Source organism: Schistocerca serialis, chromosome 1, assembly GCF_023864345.2.
Source record: "Schistocerca serialis cubense isolate TAMUIC-IGC-003099 chromosome 1, iqSchSeri2.2, whole genome shotgun sequence".
Classification (NCBI taxonomy): Eukaryota; Metazoa; Arthropoda; class Insecta; order Orthoptera; family Acrididae; genus Schistocerca; species Schistocerca serialis.
The window spans coordinates 935575759-935583467 of record NC_064638.1 but is presented as its reverse complement, the minus strand read 5'-3'; the positions used below and the strand labels follow the sequence as shown (position 1 = coordinate 935583467).

Genomic DNA, 7709 nt, shown 5'->3' with positions numbered 1-7709 from the left:
ACTGTGCGCCAGTAGCCGGCAGATGTTCCGGATACTCAAGGGTACGAGAAAAGGCAATTAAAAAAATTATTAAAAATCGTCGAAAAGACAGTGTAAGAGGCCCATGATTAAAGAGTTTGTTGCTAGCGCACTCGAGCAGATGTAATTTCGATGGATTGCTCACGCGCTGCCTGCGATATGTAAGCTGTAAGAGAATCTCAGACCAGAGAGCAGTGTTGTATGCAGTAGGAACTGTGTAGCAGTTGTAGTAATAGTAGCTAGCAGTCTGGTGTATCATGTTCGCTGGGCCAGTCGTGGGGAGCGATGGCGGAGCCTGAGCGATATAATATAAGGTAAAAGCAGCCTCGCGCATATGTACTATTGCTATGTCAAGCCCCATGTAAATGTTTTTAAAAATCTCTTAATAATAATCTTTCTTATAAAAAATTAACTTTTGATCATCATTCATCTCAATTTAAAGAACTTACTAATTTCTCCAATCCATGGTCATCCTGATTATTGTAAAGAAGAATCAGTTGTTTCTTTTTATACATGACAAATCTATCGGACAGCATTGCACAGGGCTGTGCCAGAAAAATTTATTATAGGAGCAGATATATACGCGTTACCGGCGCCTTCATTGAGGTAAGAATTTTCAATTTATTCAGAATGATCTTTCAGGGCCATGACGCAGCACTGCTGACGTCCAAAATTTACCAGTTTAAATTCACAGTCAATTATTGAAAAGTTATAAGTGAGGCACTATTTTATTGAGAGATTAGTCACATTGTATTATTGGTAGGTTACGGAATTTATCTGTTGGTAGGTTACGCTGAATGTGAATTACAATTTTTTTTTTATTACTGTTGGGAGGTTTCGGAACTTTTCTGTTGGGAGGTTACAACAGCTTCATTTGAAGTGCAATGTGACAGAGGGAGGAAAGCAGTTGATCCAGCAGTTGGCCACAGCACTGCAGGAGGGATCAGCAGTGGTGTGCCAAAACGCAGTGCGAGGGGAATTGCCAAAAACCTTGGACATGCTGCGAGCAGGTTGCATAAAATCCTATGAAACATCCTGCACTGCCATCCATTGAAAATAACTCACGTTGTTTCATGCTGACCTGCCAGCTAAACAAATGTTGACTCTGGAAGTGAACAATGAATGCCCATGGAAGTCCCGCGGAAAGGTGAAGCCTATTTTCATATCCAAGGACACGTCAACTCGCAGAATTGCAGAATATGGGCAACGGAAAATCCGCACGCGCATCACCCAGTACCACGTCATTCTGCAGAGATGTTGCTGCAGGTTGAGAGCATCGTTTATCGTAGCACCGTATTTATTCGAGGAGGTGAGTCCTGCGGTTCCTCTTACCTGTACCGTCAGTAGTACACACCGTGAGAGCCTTTTGCGCATTAACGTCATTCCAACCCTTCAACCTCACGGATGTGTGATTTTTATGCAAGATAGCGCTCCTTCGAACACTGCAAAGTTTGTGAAGTGGCTGCTTGCTGCAGTGGGATTTTCGGAAATGCTAGAATTATCAGCCGTCATTTCCCTAAGCCTACTCGTCCAGATCACCTGATCTGAACCCGTTTGACTTCTTTCTGTGCGGTTAGCTGAAAGATGCATTCAGTGTTATAATTACCGAAGTAACTGAGCTGAAGACACACACTCTGAACGTGACCCCCGTGACACTCCGATCTGTGTGGAACATGCTGAGTCTCGATTTCAGCTTGTGGCAGAAAACCGAGGACAGCATAATGTACATGTCTTGCTACAGTGTCACGGCAATTATAAACCGGTGTGATTTTGCTTTATATTCGGTTTTTGGCCCCAGGACAATGGATATGAAATGATCGTATGCCATTGTTGGCCGGGAGGCCCAATTCGGGGGAGTTCGGCCGCCGTATTGCATGTCCTTTTTAGCTGAGCCACTTGGGCGACTTGTGAATCAATGATGATGGACACACAACACCCAGCCCCCTGCCGGGAATCGATCCCGGGCCCCCTGCGTGATAGGCGGTAACGCTACCGCTGCGCTACGGAGGCGGACCCCAGGACAATTAAAAATCGATGTCACTTTGCTTTTATGTGGTTTTTCCGCCTCAGGACAATTAGAAACTGATTTTTCCCATCCGATGTGGTACGACCTTACCATGGTGGATGGGTAGGATTACTTACCAGTGCCACAGCTGTTGTGGAGTGATGCACATTGAACTGTCGTATTGTGATTTACCTGTCACTTGTAGCCGCCCCATTTACATTCAGCCACTTACAGCTCCGTCTATTCGTAAAATTTTGGTTATTTTTTTTTCATGACGTACCGTCCCCCCTCCCCACTCCCTCCCCACTGTTTAAATAATATGTCGTTCAAATTTGACGTCATTCCTAACAGTGGTTTTCTTACTACAGTGTTTTGAAACTGGATCTTTAATTATGGGCACCCTGTATTTAGCGATGTAAATTACTTCATTTTATCGATTTTTGAAAGTTATTGTTCAATACGGCAGCCAGACACCAACAACAATTTCATTTTAATCATTTGTTTCATTGGTGTTAAACTTCCGTAGTAACCTATAAACGCGCCGTTTTGCATGTACTCTTTCCACAATGTTATACCGACTCAAAATCTTTAAAACATCGATTAACCAACAGCATGGTTAGACACACAGAAAATGTCGGCAGAACTCTTACAGGTATGACAACACTTTTAAATCCATTGATGCGGTTGACGTCAGAAAAATTTTGAGACTGGGACACCGTCTTCGTTATTATTCTACTCACACACGCTCTAAAAGTCACTGAAGTTACGGTATGGTCAATTCTTCAAGTGGAAAGTACCACATCTGGTGACCGAACACATCACTGATGACAGAATGGATATATTCAGCACTGATATAGACGCAGTAACAATCACAGCACATTCGAACGTGGTGTCGATGTTTTGTGGCAAATGTTAGGGTCCTTCTGACCAAGAAAACTTGTCATTTTCCCACTCACAACATTTTCGAAGACTATGATGACTACGTTCTTAAATAAAACATACAATTTCAACTTTGATGAGCCTAGAGTCTCTTTGATGTCAGTTTCTATGATTTCGGTTCAGTTCTTCTCAATCAGCAGCGCTTTCCACTCCCCGTATACTAAGCCGAGCGCATGGTGCTCCTGGCACCTTTTGTTTTGCTATACCCTCGTCTGCATCTCCCTCCATTCTCCACAAACCGCTGTACTGTGCGTGACGGCCGTGGGGAGAGACCGCGCGGTTTGAGGTGCCATCACGGATTGCGCTGCCCCTCCCGCCGGAGGTTCGAGTCCTCCTTCGGGCATGGATGTGTGTGTTGCTCTTAGCCTAAGTTAGAGACCGATGACATCTGCAGTTTTGTCCCTTAGGATTCACACACATTTGAACACTTTTTTGTGCGTGACGGAGAGTACGTGGTGCAACATTGTTACCCGCATTTCTCATCCGGAAAAAGCTACAGAAAAAAACAGCTGTTACCTTGTATCCACAAGTCGCACTAAAAATAGTTTTGACGCTAGAGGGTTACTAGTAGTTACATGGAAATATTTATGTGCGTAAAGTTTCACTGTGTTACGGTCAGCTCGTTTATCATCAGTTACAGCCCAAGCCTTACCCTAAGCTCTACAAAGCCTGAAAAGTATACAAGCAGAAATCATTCATAATCATAGCCGCGGGCCGCGGTGGCCGAGCGGTTCTAGGCGCTTCAGTCCGGAACCGCGCTACTGCCACGGTCGCAGGTTCGATTCCTGCCTCGGGCATGGATGTATGTGATGTCCTTAGGTTAGTTAGGTGTAAGTAGTTCTATGTACTAGGGGACTGATGACCTCAGCAGTTAAGTCCCATAGTGCTCAGAGCCATTTGAACCTTTTATTTTTTAAGTCCCATGCTTCTTGACAGAGCGTAGGGGAACGATGCGGGAGACCCGCGCCGCCGTACTAGGCAAGGTCTTAATGTGTGTGGTTTGCCGTTGCCTTCCTCCGACCGTAATGGGGATGAATGATGATGATGAAGACGACACAACAACACCCAGTCATCTCGGAGCAGGTGAAAATCTCTGACTCCTCCGGGAATCGGACTCGGGACAACGTGCTCGGGAAGCGAGAACGCTACCGCGTGACCACGAACGCTGCCATATATTCAGAACCAATCAAAAAATTTGCAGATTTGTGAGAAGTTCCTATGGGATCAAACTTCTGAGGTCATCGGTCCCTAGGCTTACGTACTGCATATTGTAAGCTAACTTACGCTAAGGACAGCACACACCCACCCCCAATGAAGGACTCGTTCCTCCGACGGCGGGAGCCGCGCGAACGGAGCAAGGCGCTCGAGACTGCGCGGCTACCCCGCGCGGCGAACCAATCAGAATTTGTCACTGAATCAGAACAGTAAACTGACATAAATGAATTCTGAAAGCCCACAAATATTGAATTAACTCCCTTTTAAAAAAAACTACTTTACCGAAATCATAATCTCATTTTCACAGAACCAAAAACTGACGAAATAGTTTACAACAAATTCCCAGGTACAAAAAACTATCACACACGTCATTTTCGAACTTTCCTAATAAAACCGGTTACTTCAATGTATAGTATAAAAATTTTACATGAAACATTGTTTCACTTTCACACCTTCATTCACCCTCATAACTAAGCATAGTTATAGTAGTAACTAATAAACAATTAGAAAATGAAACAAACAGATCTGCAAATAAAAATGACAGTATTTTGACTGCAGCTCGGCGTCCGTCAGCTAGTCACCTCCACCAGATCGCATAGTAACTACACACTGTCGGACATCTGATGCCACCAGTCCAGCACGACTGATACTGCACATTTGTTCACCGCGGTTACGATCTCTATAGGCTCGGTGTAAGGCGCTACGCCTCAAATGGTTCGTGGGAAGAACGACTGGTGGTAAGCCTACGTGCGACCTCCAATCGCCTAATTTTACCTTCAAGGTCCTTTCGCGAGATATAAGTATGAGGAAGCAGTACGTTGGATGACCCTTCTAGGAACGTACACTCGCTTAACTTTAATAGCTAACGCACAACAGCTTTGTTGCAATGTCTGCCACTGTAGTTCGCTGAGGATATCCATGATGCCGACGCGCTTACCAAATGAATCCCAACGAATCGGCTGATTTTGAACTTCTGTGTTTCTTCTATCAAATCTGTCTGGTTCGGGTCCCAAACTGACGAGTGATATTAAAGTTCTGGTCGAACCAGGATTTTGTGAGGTACCTCGTTTGTTGTTGGTGATTTTGTGATATCTCCTTTATAGTTGGTGTACATTTTTTAACGATTCTTCCAGTGGATGCGTGTGGCATCAACTTTACCTGCGATTATTTTTGTGTGATCGTTCTTCATTTCGCTCCGTTTGCATACTTCAACATATTTCATAGGTGTTGCTGCTTCTACTGATTGTTCTGCAGTCATGTAATGAGATAAATCGCATAATACGTTGCGTTTGCTTATGATGAGGGTCGATTTCCAATCCCTGCACCAAGTGTTGATCCTCTAAAGGTCTTTTTGTATTTAGCTGCCGTTGTCTAGTGCATTTTCTAGAGTTGCGACTGGTCTGTGTACAACAGCGTCATACACAAAAAGCCAAGTGGAACCTCCAACGTTATCCACAAGTGTATATATATATACATTTCTTCGGTTATCCCTAAAATTAATTTTACGTCTGAAGATACTTCCCCACTGAGAAAGACATGCTGTCTTATGTTTGCTAGAAATTTTTCAGACCTGTCACACATATGGTCTGATATTCCGTACGTTCGTAATTTGTTCGTCAAGGGATCGAATACTTTCTCGAAGTCATAGAACACGACGGCAGCTCGCTTTCTGGGTGTTGTACGAGAACAAAGAGTGCTGGCTTGATTGATTTGATTGATTGATTTTAAAAAGAGAGCTAAAACAGCTTAGGTCTAACCCGCTACTGCCCGCACCGAAACTAGGTTTATTGTGCGGTATCGCTCCCTGTATATCTAGTAAAGCCAACCAGTGCCCTTAAATAGTGCAAGGAGTCCCTCTACCAGTTTTTTGTTAGACACAATTTCTTCAGGTCTAGTTGTCCCGAACATTCTGTATCTTTTATTCTCCAGTACCATGCATTCAAAGATTTGGTGTGATGCAGTTTCTTCACCCTCATCGCAGATCCTACATTTAGGGTCCTCTTCCTTATCCCCATTGTGTGTAGGTGTTTTTTGAAGTTCCCATGGCCCGTCATCAGTCCAGTCATGAGTTTGATCTCTTTCCTGTTCAATTCCAGGGTTACAGGGCTTCTTTAAAAACATGGCTTGGGCATCATTACCTTACCATGTGTTTGTTTATGGACCTTGGTCCAATATCCTACGTGCTGTTTCCTAAGCCAGTTCCGTAGTTCATAGTTGATCATAGCCTTGGTGATTGTCAAGACAGTTTCCTGTCTAATAAATGGAGTTGTTGCCCCATCCTAGCCAATCTATCGGCTTGTTCATTGCCACAGATCCCTGAGTGGCCAGGGACCCACATTAGGTACACCCTATTGCTTCCTCCTAGCTCCACCAGAACCCTGTGGCAATCTGCAACAATCTTAGATCTTGTTGCAGGAGCTGCCAATGATTTCAGGGCTGCCTGGCTGTCTGAACAGATGTAGATGCTACGATCATTGTAGCACCTACTCATATTCTTCTCCACACGTGCCCTGATTGCAGTAATTTCGGCTTGGAATACAGAGGCGAGTTTCCGTAGAGAGATGCTGCTCTCCAGTCTTGGCTGAAGCCCGTAGAACCCTGCCCCAACACCTTGATCTGTTTCCGACCCATCGGTGAACCAAACGATGTCCCCCGTACAGTGTCTAACTGTTTTCTCCCACTGCTCCCTACTTCCAATTATTATATTGTAAGGCTTGTCGAAGCAGTTAGGAGTTATTGTATAGTCAGAGGGCATTTCCCCAGTCATACCTATATTTACCTCACTCACTATGTTAGTGTGTGTTTCTGGATATCCAAATGAGACCCACTTTTGGCCAATTTTAAGTCTGTGTGCCCCAGCTGCTGCCTCCATCTTAACCAAAAGGTGAAATCGACGCATGTTCACCATGGCTTCCGTTCCAGCGGCTGGTGTGCTGCTAATTCTGCCCATTATGGCTAAGCAGGCCAATCTCTGCACCTTAGCAAGCTCTTTAGCAGCAACCCGCTATTCTACCTTCTTCCACCACACTATGGCCCCATAGAAAATCCTAGGTCTAACCACTGTGGTGTATATCCAGTGCATACCCCTGGAGCTTAAGCCCCAGTTTTTGCCACAAGCCCTCCTAGTACTCACTAAAGTGCTTTTTGTCTTGGAGTAGATACTCTTAATACGAGGGTCCAAGTTAGCTTCTCATCCAAGGTTACCCCTAGATATTTCACTATCCCCTTCACAGGTAGAGTTTCATCGAAGAGCTTTAGATTCCAACTTGCATGCTGAATATGTCTCTTCGTAAATGGCACCACAACAGTCTTCTTAGGATTAACTCTCAGATCATGTTTAATGCACCATTTTTGCACAATGTCCAACCACCTTGTGGCATATTCCTAACTGTGTCAGTGAATTTGCCAAGTATTACTATGACAAGGTCATCAGCGTATCCTTGGCAGAAGCATTGTCTGGAATTTAGTTCCTCAATGAGTTCGTTCACCACTAGATTCCACAATAGAGGGGACAAAACTCCTCGTTGTGGGC

At 44.4% G+C, this 7709-nt stretch overlaps 1 non-coding gene across 1 annotated transcript; it reads right to left on the bottom strand.

The window, feature by feature from the left end:
- Positions 1-1956: 1956 nt before the first annotated feature.
- Trnad-auc (transfer RNA aspartic acid (anticodon AUC)) lies at positions 1957-2028 on the bottom strand. The gene has a single exon. It is a non-coding gene; the product is annotated as a tRNA-Asp (tRNA).
- Positions 2029-7709: the final 5681 nt, after the last annotated feature.